We start from the raw sequence: 13,689 nt of genomic DNA on the forward strand, positions 1-13,689 counted from the left end.
TGTGGGGATTACAGAGTCAACTCTTAAAAGCTAAATTCTGCTTACTTGGCTCGTTACTGATGAGTCTGTTGTTGGACGTTTCTAATGTGAACTGACTCAACAGATCTGCGGACCTCGTGTCTGTTCTTCCATATCCGTTTTTGATTCCAGAAAGTTTCCTTCTAGTAGAAATGAATGCTTCACTGAAACTTGAGACCTCCTCTGTAGAAAGGATCAAAGAATTAAGGAGACTCTGATGGAAATGATTGTCCAGCATAGAGTTCACAAGTCCCAGTGAACTTGTGGTACCCCACATCTGCCTAGCATTTGAGGATGTAACATATCATTGTAGATGCAACTCGGGAGCCACAGCTCTTAACACTTGCCTTCGGAAAGCTAAGTGGATAGAGAATGTGAGTTTACTTCTCTTTGAATCTGGGAGCATCTTTCTTAATGTAGTAAATTAAAACGTCAGTATTGAAATGTTTTGCTGTTTAAACCTCTTAGAACTCACCAATAATGGAGATAATAAATGGCCCTTCATCTTGGTGGCTCGTGTGCAGAGTACCTCAAAGTTGCGTATTATAGCCATGGTGGAAAGCTTGGAGCAGAGAGTGTTGGATCTGTCTCCAGCTGAAGTCTTTTGAGAGTCCTAGAAGGGAGAGCATGCCTCCTCCACCCCAGCTAATCGAGGCGGATCAACTTCCACAGCTGCGCTGTCCTTATCTTCAGATTACCCTGCCTGGTTGCAGCTGCTGACTTTCAGAGGTAATGAGAAGGTGGGCTCTCCCCACCTTGGCCTCCAGGGTATGGCTTCTGGAGCTCGCTAGGGTGAGGCTGAAGCTACCTCAAAAGGCATGCCAGCATGACTTGCTGAGGCCGGACCAGCTTGCAATAGATAGCCTCCTACTTTCTCTTAGGTCAGAATCCCAGACAGAATGGGAGAACGTATCCTTTAAACATCACTGGGGTTTCTGGATATTTTGAAATGAGAGGTGTGAGGCTAAGGTCCTTGACAAAACGAACAGAATGTTTTTGTTTAGCATTTGTTGTTACTCTCTTGAAAGACTTCGTATGTCGCAGGAGAAAGTCCAGATTGTTGCAGAGCAGAATAAAACAATAGTGTCTAATGCCCTGGACTGTTGGGTGGTGACGGTGATGATGAGATCGTTTGGGAAACAGTGCATTTTATCCATTGCCTGGAAATAAGAATTCATACAATGATAGACATTGTACCACAGTGTTCTAAATTGAAATTGTCATGAATAATTTTTCAGAATTGTCAGAAACTTTTAAGTGGCAACCAGTTCTGTATGTCCACAGAAACTGTTTCCGATCAGGCATTGATGGGCTGCTGCTCAAGGGTTGCATCTGGTTTGCTGCCTTTTTTTAAACATAAAGTTTTATTGGAACACAAGTTGAATAGTTATCTTAGAAACTCCTGTGGTCCTCAAAACCTGAAATGAGCACGGTGGGAGCTGGGAAGATGGCTCAGTTGGCAAAGTTGTTGTCTTGCAGGCATGAGGATCAAAGTTTGGAGCCCAGCACGCACATCAAAAGCTGGACACTAGCATGCACCTGACCCCAGCACTGGGGAAGCAGAGAAAGGTGGATCCCCAGAGCTCACTATCCCTTATACTCATTAGTTTTGTTGTGGGATGTTTGTTTTGCTTTGTTTCGTTAACTTGACAAAATCTAGAGTTATTTGAGAAGAGAAACTCTCAACTGAGAAAATGTCCCCATCTGACTGGCCCATAGCTAAGCCTGTGGGGCAGTTTCGTGATTGATTGATTGATTGATTGATTGATTGATGATTGATTGATGCAGAAGCATCCAGCCCACTGTAAGAGGCCATTCTTGGGCACGCGGTGCTGGGGAGTATAAACAAGCAAATGGAACAAGCTGGTAGGGGCAAACCAGTAAGCAGTGTTCCTCCATGGCCTCTGCTCCACTTCCTGCCCTGATTTCCTCTCTGTGATGGGCTGTGACTGGGAATATTGAGCCCAATAAACCATTTCCTTCCCATGCTGCTTTTGGTCAGAGTGCTGCAGTGTTAGGAAGTAAACTAGAATCCCGGACAGAGTGATGAGCACCAGGTTCAGTGAGAGCCTTGTGTCAAACTATAAGATGGAATAAGGCCGCTGAGGAGGGATCCTGACACTGATCTCTGGTCTCCACACGTGTACACACCTGCATGCACATGTGAACATACGAGCACAGGCACAGTACAGTGCTTACTGTATCCCCTCCTCAGGGTAATATTTTCAAATTGCACACACATGTAATTTGAAGATCTGGAAGGATCCTTAGTGATTATCCCAAAACCAAAAGAATTTTATAAATCTAGGGTTTGGGAATGACTGGCTGGTGGAACTTACAATTGGTTGGTAATTTTACCTGTTTTGTTTTTATTTTTTCCTTTTATTGAAAATAGATGTTTTTCTCATATAATATCCTGATTAGTTTTCCCTCCCTCTGTTCCTCCCAGTTCCTCCCTACCCTCCCTACCCTCCAGATCCACTCCCTTTCTGTCTCCCATTAGAAAACAAGCAGGCTTCTAAGGGATAACAGTAAACTACAAGATAACATGAAAACTAGCACATCAGAGTTGGACCAGACAAACAGAAAGAAAAGAGTCCAAGAAAGGACATGAGAATCCGAGACCCGCTCATTCGCATACTAAGGAATCCCATAGAAACGGTAAACTGGAAGCAGAGGACCTGGCACAGAACCGGGCAGACCTTGTGTATGCTGCCTCACTCGGTGAGCTCAGATGAGCTTTTATCATGATGGTTTGTTTATAGGGCCTTGTTTGCTTGCTGTCCGCCATTCCCTCTGACTGACTCTTACATTCTTTCTGACTTCTGTTCCTCAGAGTTCCCTGAGCCCTGAGGGAAGGGATTTGAGGGAAGACATTCCATTTAGGGCTGGGTGTTCCAAGGTGATTTACTCTCAGCACAGGGTCTGACTTTGGGTCTCTGTATTCATTCCCATCTGCTGCAGGAGGCAGCTTCTCTGATGATGGTTGAGCAAGGCAATGATCTATGGGTACAGCAGAATATCATTATGAGTCATTTTATTGCTAGGGTTATTTTTGTTGTTGTTTTATACCAGTAATACTTGGTTTTAGCCTAGGTCCCTGGGCTACCTAATCTCTGGTTCTTGGTCAAACTTGTCAGGTATGGGTTTCATCTCTTGGAGTGGGCCTTAAATCAGATATTGGTTGTTTACTCCCACAAGCTTTGTGTCACCATTACCCTAAGCATATCTTGCAGGCAGGACACCATTGTGTAGAACAAAGGGCCTGTGGCTGGCTTGGAGATTCCATCCATCCATCCATCCACCTACTTACTTATTTTGGTAGCATACACAGTACCTTCCTGTGCTAAAGACGCTAGCACAAAGGGATGAAGGCTCTTGGTAGGTACCTGCTCAACTTCTCCATGGTCAGTGAGTTGTGTATGTATTGTCTTCAGCAATAGGACCTTGTGGAACTTTGTAGGGAGCAACCTGCCATCTTGACCTGGGTTGTTTGGGGATTCCTGTGGGCCTGCTTTGGCCGGCAACTCTATTTGGTGTAACCAGTCACAATAATGGAAGCTTTGTTTGCTGGCAAGAGACAGCCAGTTGGGGCTCTGTCTCCTCCACTGTTTGGCGATGTCATTTGATCACTTTCACATATGTATATGTTGAAGGAGCAGCGGGGCTGCTTCCCGCCACCCGGCCGCCCGCTAGCTTTACACCCGAAACAATTACACGGAAACTGTATTCATTTAAATACTGCCTGGCCCCTGGCCCGTTATCTGTAGCTTCTTATTGGTTGATCCTCATATCATTACCCATATTTAGTAATTTATATAGCATCAAGAGGGGTGGCTTACCAGGAGAGATCTTAACCTGCGTCCGTCTCAGAGAGGAGAAGCATGGCGACTGCATATGGCGACTGCCTGAAGCATCTCCCCACTGCCTGCTACCCAGCATTCTGTTCTGTCTACTCCGCCTACCTAATTTTCTGTTCTCTTAAAGGGCCAAGGCAGTTTCTTTATTAATATTGAAAGTAACATATAGACATTCCTCCATCATGTATATATTTTAGGAGGCTTCTACCGTATTAGCTTTCCATACTACCCTTCAAATGGCCCTTATTTTCGCTGTCTCCCTCTATATGGCCCGCATTACCCTCTCCCCTCCACTCCATTCCAGCCCCCCTGAACCATCCATAACTATTTTGTTTCCCTTTCTTAATGAGACCTATCTGTCACCCCTAGACCCTTACTCTATATATAACCTGTGATTCTGTGGATTGTAGCTTGATTATCATTGATTTAACAGGCAGTGTCCACATGTTAAGTGAATACATACCATATTTGTCTTTCTTGATCTGGATTACCTCAGGATGATTTTTTTCTAGTTCCATTCATTTATGTATAAGTTTTGTGTTGTCATTTTTAATAGCTGGGCAGTAGTCCATTGTGTAACTATATCACATTTTAGTTATCTATTCTTCTGTTGAGGGAATCTAGGTTGCTTCCAATTTCTGGCTATTATGAATAAAGTAGCAATGAACGTGGTTGAGCCAGTGTCTCTGTTGTAGGATGAAGCATCCTTGGGTTGTATGCCCAAGAGTGGTGAGCTGGATCTTGAGGTCGAGTCTCATCTTTCTAAGGAACTACCATACTGATCTCCATGGTGCCTGTACAAGTCTGCATTCCCACCACCCATGGAGGAGTGTTCGCTTGCTCTACATCCTTGTCAACACGAGCTGTTGCTTGTGCTATTGATATTAGCCATTCTGACAGGTGTGAGAAGGATATGATTTGCATTTCCTGGTGGCTGAGAAAATGTTGAGCATCTCTTTTAAGTGTTTCTCGGCCATCTGAGTTTCCTTTATTGCGTATAAATTTTCAAGAGAGCATAACATCAGACATAGGAAGAAGAATACTATGTAGGTCAAAAAGTTTACTTCATATCTTGAGAAGTAAAAGGAAGAGAAAGAAGTGCTCAGAGGGCCTCTGGAGCTGGAATCAGAGTTGGAGAGGAAGCATGACAGCTCCTTGGAGGCATCGAAACCTTCTGCCCTGACGGCTAGCTCAGTGCTTGCCCGAGCTCGGCGTATCCTAGCCCTGTTGCAGTACAGATGACACTCGGCCAGTCTTCCTTCATGTTTCCCCTTTTCTTTGTTCCTTGTTGACCATTCTTTTCCTGCTTGCATAAACATTTTCCAGAGAATAATATAATTGATACAGCTAGGTTTTTCTAAATATATCATGTTTCAGCCAGTTCTGCCTCCCTAAGATGTTTCCAGGCAGGGAAATAGAGTTTTGAATATGTATGAAAGTACGCATGTGTGCGCGCACACCCATTTCTCAGTTTCACCTTGGGATAGCCAGTTTAACCAAGACTTATTTTACTCATTTGCCTCATAAATAGCAGTCTTAACTTTCCCGGAGTGTGGAAAGCAGACCTATTGCAGGTGATTTGGTTAACTAGCTTCACTTCCTGCTGTATATTAAACGCAAGCAAACTGTATGAAGAAATTTGTCCTATGGATTTGTTTGGAACCAGGGACTTAAATTGGGTCCAAATGTTCCATTATTGGTGTATCTCCATAGAAGGAAACAGTACAGGTGTAGGAATTACAAGTTAATTCAGAATGTGTCTGTTGACTATGTAATCAGTGTATCCGTGGCATGATCCACAAAAGTCATTTAACTCCTATGTGATGTGCACTTCTTTCTATTAGGGCCATTTACGTGATGAGAAAGCTGAGGCATGGATAGATGTTTGGTCTGGAATATAAACCCAGGCATGACTATATCATGCTTTGAATATAAGCAGTTCTGCAAAGGTGGAGGCCATTTCTTTCCCTGTTTGTATGTTTGTTCGTGGATCCATTCCGCAAACATTTAATAAGACTCTGTTGTGTTTTAAGAACTGGCAGTGGTAGCAGATGCTCTGCCCTCGTTCACTGTATGCCCAGGGAGCCAGTTTGTATTTCCATAAGCTGCCTTATTTAAGGTAACTGGGACTTTCCCCCTGGCTTTTTATTGAGAAGACGCTACAGGTTTTTTAACCGGAAAGACTTTCTCTAGTTGGCTAAGGCAGTTCTCCCCAGCAGAGGTCACATCCCAAGGAGATGCTCTTTATCTCCTCTTGAACTATAAGGGGGAAGTTTCCGTGGCTTCAGAGGTTCATGATTTTGAAATTCGAGAGTCACAAGTTTTCATCCAATATTTTAGCTCATGTCTCCCTGCTTTCAAACAGACCCCATCTCTGGCTTTCCACAAACCTAGGGAGAGAGAGGGAGAGGGAGAGAGAGAGAGAGAGATCTGTACTGAGTCAATTATTAACTTCTTGAATACCAGAAAACAACAGATAAACTAATTTTTTACCTCTTGTTTTTTAAGAGTGATTTTTTTTTTCCTTCCTCCTTCCCGCTGTCTGAGCTTCAAGGTCCAAGATGGAATTATGAATGAGAGAGAAGAACTTCCCCTCTTGGCGCCTTGCCCTCTCCTTTCCTGCTGTACACCTCTTCCTCCCGCTGGCTGCTTTCCTGCTCACTAGCACTGCTTCACCTGCCCGTCCACTGCTCACTGTGGACTCCTCCCTGAAGCCCGGTCTCCTCCTTGGGCCTTTCTTCCTTTGGACTTAGGAGTCTGCTAATCCTGGCAGTTCTGGGAACACCAGATAGAGCTCAAGTGAGGGCTCATTAACTCTGACCCCTGGATGGAGAATCTGTATCTTATTGGGGTGGGGAGAATTCTGTTAGTCCCTCATTAGAGAGAAGTAAATTCTTAATGTTGACCTAGTTATTAGAACCTTTATGGACACTAGTTTCCTAATGAAATGTTTACAATTCCCCATCTTAGTTTTAAAACTTGAATGTGATTCAGAGATAGAGGAAGGAGTGTCTCCTAGCCAGCAGCATTCTTTCTCCTTCTGTCATGCCCTGGACAAGATGATGAAATCGCCTCGGTGTTCTGCTGGGGTTATCTATCGCTCATAGGTCAGAGCCCTTACCTAGCAGAATAAGGCCCTGAATTTGATACCAAATGCTTCCCTTCACCAAAGGGAGAAATAATCTCCATTTTCGTAGAAAGAACACCAAGCTGATGGAACTGACTTACCCTGCCTACCAAAATACAGGTTCTCAAGCCAGCAAGCTGGCTCATCAGGAAAAAGTGCTTGTCACGCGAGCCCGATGGCCTGAGTTCGATCCCAGAGCCTATGGTGAAAGGAGGGAAGCGACTTCTAAAATGTGTCCTTTGACCTCCGCGCTGTGGAGGTCACTTCCGGTTGAGGTGAGTGAAGACTCACCACAGCACAGCTGCTCGCATAGGGCAGTGTGTGTGCTAAGTAGAAACTTTTAAAATAAAAAATAAATGAGAACAAAACTGGTCTCTTGCCACTAATCTGTTCTTTAATTCTAACCCCCAGCTACCGATAGAAATCAAAACTTTTCCTGGAACTTCCCCTAGGTCTTTGGTTCTCTGTGTCACTGGAGTTTCACTGTGTCTCCTCACTTCGAATACTCTGCCTGGAGATCCGGGGGATTATTCTTAGTGTCTGTCTTCAAATCTCCTGCCCATTTATAGCCCCAGGACTTTAACCTCCTGCTGTTTCGTGAAGATGATTTCAAATGTCACAGCCCTGATGATTGGAGAAACTCAGTTTCCCTTACAGTTTGAAACTATTTAAATTCTCTTCTTGGTGTGTTTTGCCTGCATGTATACCCGTGCCCCACATACGTGCATGCTGTGAGTGCTAGAAGAGGGTATAGGATCCCCTAGACTAAACTTACAGACAGTCGCGAGCCACTCGTCGGAATCCAAGCTGGGAACTGAACCCAGGTCTCCTGGAAGAACAACCAGTGCTCTTCTCCGCTGAACCATCTCTCCAGCCCCTCAGTTCTGTTCTTTAGTCTTTGGGAATTATTGGAACTTGCACTATCCAGCCATTAACACGAGAGTAAAGAAAAATAGGTTTGCCCACCCCCCTCCACACACACACACTCACACACACATACACACTTTGCAAAGAGAAGAAAATGTTGACTGTTCATCTGAGCCTAGTACACTGGGCCAGGGAGCTGGCTGCGTGGCTAATGTAGCTGAAGAGCAAGCATGAGGACTGAATTGGGGCACCATCACCCATGTAAAAGCCAGGTTTTGTTAGGGCAGGGAGGACAGAGAAGGGTGGATCCCCAGAGCTCACTGACGAGCTAGTGTAGCCAATTGGCGTGATTCAGGTACAGTGAGAGTCGCTGTTTCAGAAAGAGGGATTGAGGAGCATGATGCCAGTGTGAACGCACACTCACATACATACCCAGGTACACACAACAAAAAAGAAAACGTGTTTACTGTTTGGGACTGGTTCTCAAGTCTTGTCTCTGGCATTTCTCTGCTTGTTTGTAGTGTACTGTTTGTAGTTTCTCCTCCTTTCTGACTTTTCCATTTGTTCCTCCGATCCTAGCCTTTGGGACTGTGCCTTGCCGGCCGTTCTCACAGGCAGGGTGGGCACACGAGACTGATCTCTTGACCCCTGCATAATGCGGCTCTTTTCCCCTGGCATTCTTACCATTTGGTCATGTTCTGTTTAACACTGTTAACAAATCTGGTGTATTTCTATATAACTCGGTCTTGTGGCTAAGTCTTCACTCCCTGGTGTGATTTTAATTAACTGTCCTAGAAGTCAGGGGTTATACCTTTATCATACTCTGTTAAGATTCGCCCTAGAAGAAATAAAAAAATAAAAACATAAAGTAGAGGCTCCATCCTCAAATGTAACTATTTGGGTTTTGGTTGTTGTTTGTTTCGTTCTGAGTTTAATAAATATTTCTTTGAGTGCTGATTGCTGTCACCTGCACCGGGGTTGGACAGTCCAGGGCAAATAACACTGGGCTCATCTTCTAGTTTAGACTACTAAATAAATTGGACAATTCGAGTCAGAAGGATAGGTGATTTGAAAGAATAAGAATGTGGTATTTGGGGCTGAGGCGATGACCTGGCAGGTAAAGCACATGCCAAGACAGGCATGAGGATCAGAGTTCAGATCCTGTGTCTGCATACATCCTGGGTAGTTCTCACCTGTAATGCTGATGCTTAGGAGACAAAGACAGACAGATGATCCATCCATTGTATCAGCAATCTCTAAATTCCTTCCGAAATACAGCTCAATGAATATGGTGGCAAGTGATCAAGGAACATACCTAGTGTCAGCTTTGGGCCTCCACATGCATGCACATACTTCTACACCTGTACCCACACAGGTTAAAAATGTGCACACCACAGACACATGCAAAGAAAATGGGTTGCCATGTAAATGTATGTGTTGTCTGTGTCTGTAGAGAAGGCTCCTCAGAGCTTTGGATATTTCCAGGAGATACCCTGTGGAATAAGTGGAGACTAAAAAGCACAAAGGATTGTTCAGACTTAACGGGCAGGATGGAGCGAAGGGATTAGAGTACCACATTGTAAGAAAACCATTTAGCTATCCAGAAGTCAAAGAGTTTCATTGAGGCTTGGATCCTGGAAGTCAAGAGGGGCTGTGGAGGTGACAGGAATCTGGGTTGGCCTTATCAACAAGTGTTTTGGAGTTTGCTTAATAACTTGAGGCTTTTTTTTTTAAAGGTGGGGGCAGGATGTGGCACATTGTCGTTAGGAGTCCTGTGGCTCTGCTGAGGGCCACAGGGTAGCAGCTCTGTAAGGACACTGATTCATAGTCTGGTGGATGAAGGGAAGATGGTAGTGACCTGGACAGGCAGGGGTAGGGATTCGAGAGACGGGGCAGAGAGTCCTTGGCAGCCGTGGAAACTGGCACGGTGAGAAAAGGAAGTGACTGACTATGCCTTCATTCAGCACCCCCCCCCCCGCACTCTCCATTACCAATTTTAGGCAGTCAATGGTTTTGAGCTATAATATTTATGGTCATAACACAAAGGCACTTGGGTCCAATAGAATGCGTCCATTAAATTTTAATATTTTCCACATTCTTTATAGAAAGACATTTAGATTACAGAAGGTGGCTTATATATTAAAGATACCTGTTAAAAAGACTATATTGAGGTACAAAAATAATTTTTAAATGAAAAGGCTTTTTGTTTTTATCTAAGTTATTCTATTTATGAATAAAGACTCAGAAGTCAGATATTGGGGTGAAAACCTGTTAACTCAGAAAGGCTGAGAAGCAACCAGCTGACCTTCGTTTTTGGCTGGAGACCCAGCAAGAAAGCTTCTCTCCTTCTACATCAAACCGAAAGGGCCTTTGAACCTCCATGTCCCTCCCTACTCCTTTCCTGTGTGTCTCTCTATTCATAGCCCTGCTCCTCCATGTTCTCTGCGGCTAATTCCTGTCAACTAGTTGCTGGCTCCGTCCCCTACTCCAAGGTTAATTTTGTTAACACAGTGTTGGGGTTTCACAGTGCAATCAAATATCCTGCAGCGGGCCATCATCTAATTCATTTAATTCTCAGGGGAATATATCACCCTAATTTTCAAAAAAGTTATACCACTAAAACCAGCTGATATCGACTTACTAATTAGTAGTGAAAATAGCTGCCATTACTTGCTTTCCCCTCCCACATTTTGGGGTTGTTTCTAAGTTATTCTGCTTACTATATATCCCATAACTTCTTGTACTTGGGAATTTCTAAAGGGTGTGAATAAAACTGAACTGACTTTTTTTTTTTTGGACTTGGCACAACCCAAATCAACTGCGATTATGGATTTGCTCTTTCTCTGGCGCTGGTCTTGTGTCGGTAAAATGAAGTCAGAAGTTGGAATGTACACTCAGCTTGAATGATACTCTTTCCTAACATTGCTCTAGTGTTTGGGTATGGAGGGCAGATTGGTGCGTGCGTGCGTGCGTGTGTGTGTGTGTGTGTGTTTGTGTGTGTGTGTGTTTCTTTATTCTGTTTTGGGGTTAGAGAATCAAGGTGGTTGCTAAGAAGAGAGAATAAATCACAAAGTGGTGGTTTGACTCAGGATGACCTCCATGGATCATCTATTTGGAGTAGCAGTATTTGAGAAGGATTAGAAAGATTAAGTGATGTGGCCCTTGCTGCTGGAGGGCTGGAGGAAGTACCTTACTGGAATTTACCTTACTGGAGACGAGGTTTCAAAAACACTTGCCAGGCCCATTCTCTCACTTGGCCTACAGGGGTCAGGATATAGCTCTTAGCTATGACTACAGCACCCCACCTGCCTGCCACCATGCTCCCTGCCACCATGCTGCTCGCCATGATGATGATGGGCTAAGTCTCTGAGTCGTTAAGCAGACCCCTAGTTAAATTCTTTCCCCTGTGTTGCTCCTGTCCTGGTTTCTCTTCACGGCAGTATAACAATGACTGAGACACCCTCCCCCATCCCATCTCTCAGCCCCACCGTCATGCTCGCTGCTGTGTCCATCTCCAGGGACTGCCAGCGACATAAAGATGGGCCCTCCCTCTCTGCTTGAATCCATGATCAAGATCATTTCTGAAAATATTGGGTAGATATTTTATTGATCACCAATTGCATTTCCCTTGGAGTTTCACAGACTGTTAACTCCTGGGGGGGAAAAAGACATTTAAAATAATTTCAGACACAAGCTGCAACAGTATTGGGCCAATTTGTATATGCTTTAGTGTGCCAACAGGGTCTTCCATGTAATATTTTAGTAGAATCTTCCAGTGCATATTTTAAATAGATTGGAAATAAGTTGGCTTTTCCCATTTGGATATGTTCCATCTGAAAGACATGAAGCCTATAGTCACTTAAAATGGCTTGTTTTCTCTTTTGCTTACTGTAATTGCTGTGTCTCGTGGAAGTCATCCCATCCTAGAGTCATAGTTTTGCAAAAGGTTCTTTAAGAAGATTATAAAGAAATCACTTAAAGCTTTCTCAGAAGATGTGTTCTTTCGGTGGCAGTATTCAACTGAGTTTGTTTTACTTTCATCCAGTTTATCTAAGTTTAGTTATAACGTGGATGGTTTCTAAAGTTTCTTGTTCTACTTGGTGCATTTTAAGTTTGAGACGTGTCTCTGGACGCCTGTGTGCCTGGCTTTGTTGGTTTGCTCCTCTGGCCATCTCCAGAACTGTCTCTAGCTAGAGGTGCTGCCTGTCTGTCTCCGGGGGATAATGCAAATGCTCCGCATTCCCTGTGAATTCTTTAGCCACCTTTGCTCTGGCTTTCACAAAAGAGGTGATGGAATTGCAACTTTTTTCTTTCCTTTCTGGTGTGTGAGATGGAAGGCACCTTCGCAGTTCGCCCTTTGGAAAGGGCTCCTTTTATGTTTGGTAAGTGAAGGCTACCTTGGTTTGCCTAGGGTCCTAGGAGTCCTGGAGTATAGTCGCCTAAGAAGTGAAGGACCGGCTCTAGCTCAGGCTTAGCACAGTTGAAGTAGCAGGAATTTGAGTTTGGCAAAAGCAGTGGAAAAGGATCACATGAAGAGTACAGGACGCCTTTCAAGAAATCTTCCTTTTCCTTTAGTGAATGGTGTCTTGGAAATCTCAAAGTCCACTAAGAAAGAGCACTGGGGGCGGCGGCGGGGTGTGTGTGTGTGTGTGTGTGTGTTCGTTTTGAACCTTGCAAACAGTCATGAATTTTTAGCATTTACCGACCTCACTCCCTACACAAATTTCCAGTCTACCTGTGTTTGTCAGCGAGGATGACTGCTGGACCCACCTTATTGCAGCAAGTTCAAATAGTAATTTCTAAATAAGGTTCATAGCAAGGTATGTCTTCATCTCCACTACACCCCCGCGGATCCAGTGTTTTTTGATATCTTAAATTATATTTATTTATATGGATGTTTGCGGGTGCACTTGCGCCACATCGCCCTTGTGGAGGTCAGTGGACAACTTGCAGGAGTCATTCTGTCCGTTCTCATCTCCATCCGTGGAGTACTGGGGACTGAACTCAAGTGTTCAGGCGTGGCAGCAAGGGCTTTTACCGGCTGAGCCATCTCGCTGACCCCAAGGAGAAAATTTAGTGGGGTGACTCAGTCTCAACACTGACCGTTGCTTTTGAACCCGCCAGGAAAAAAAAAAAAAAAAAACCGTACTGGTCATTGTTATAATGAAAACAACCGGGAGATGGGCGGCGAGGATAAGAAGAACAGAGATAAAATTTGGCCTCAACTACGTGTCGTCGCACAGGAGCGACAGGGGTGGGGGGCAGGGCAAGCAGGGTGGCCCAGGCGCCTAGGAGGAGCACCGGCGAGCCGGCGGGGAGGGGCGGGGCCCACGAGGAAGGGCGTGGGGACGGGGCGTGGCCGGCGGGCGGGCGGCGCAGGCGGTTGGAGGTGGGTGGAGCTGCCCTTGGAGGCGGCACCGGCTTGGCCCCGAGGCTCGCCGCGCCCTATCGCGCCAGAGCCCAGTGGCCCCGTGGAGCCCGCGCGCTCCCGCCTGCTGGGGGAGGGCGGACTGGGCGCGGGGACCAGACAGGCCGCGGCGGGCGCTGTTTCTCTTTCGCTTTCCCGGGCTCGGAGGCGGGCGCGCCGGCGGGCTGAGGAGCGGCGGCGGCCGCTGGGTAGGTACGCGCGGGGGTGGCCCGGCCGCGCGCCAAGTTTGCGCCGGCGACCGCGGCGTCCCAGACACCTGCCGCGCCGGGCGCTGGAGCCCGAGCCGCTCGGGGGCGGGGCGGGCGTGCGGGGCTCGGGCTCTGCGCTCGGGGGCGGCCCGGCCGGCCCGCTGCAACTTGTCCCGTCCCGCGGTCTCGGCGCGAGTGGCC

General features: G+C 45.8%; 1 protein-coding gene across 6 annotated transcripts in view; it reads left to right on the top strand.

Moving 5' to 3' along the window:
- The window catches only part of Pcgf5 (polycomb group ring finger 5), a 119,672-nt gene that overhangs the window by 57,108 nt on the left and 48,875 nt on the right, over positions 1-13,689 (top strand). Inside the window, exon 1 of one of the 6 annotated variants that reach the window (XM_038326163.1) lies at positions 13,437-13,488. The exons of the other annotated variants lie outside the window; for them this stretch is intronic. The gene's annotated coding sequence lies outside the window, so the exon portion shown is untranslated. Of the gene's footprint in view, positions 1-13,436; positions 13,489-13,689 lie in introns of those variants that run through there. 6 annotated transcript variants of the gene reach the window in all.

Source organism: Arvicola amphibius, chromosome 1 (assembly GCF_903992535.2).
Source record: "Arvicola amphibius chromosome 1, mArvAmp1.2, whole genome shotgun sequence".
Taxonomy (NCBI): domain Eukaryota; kingdom Metazoa; phylum Chordata; class Mammalia; order Rodentia; family Cricetidae; genus Arvicola; species Arvicola amphibius.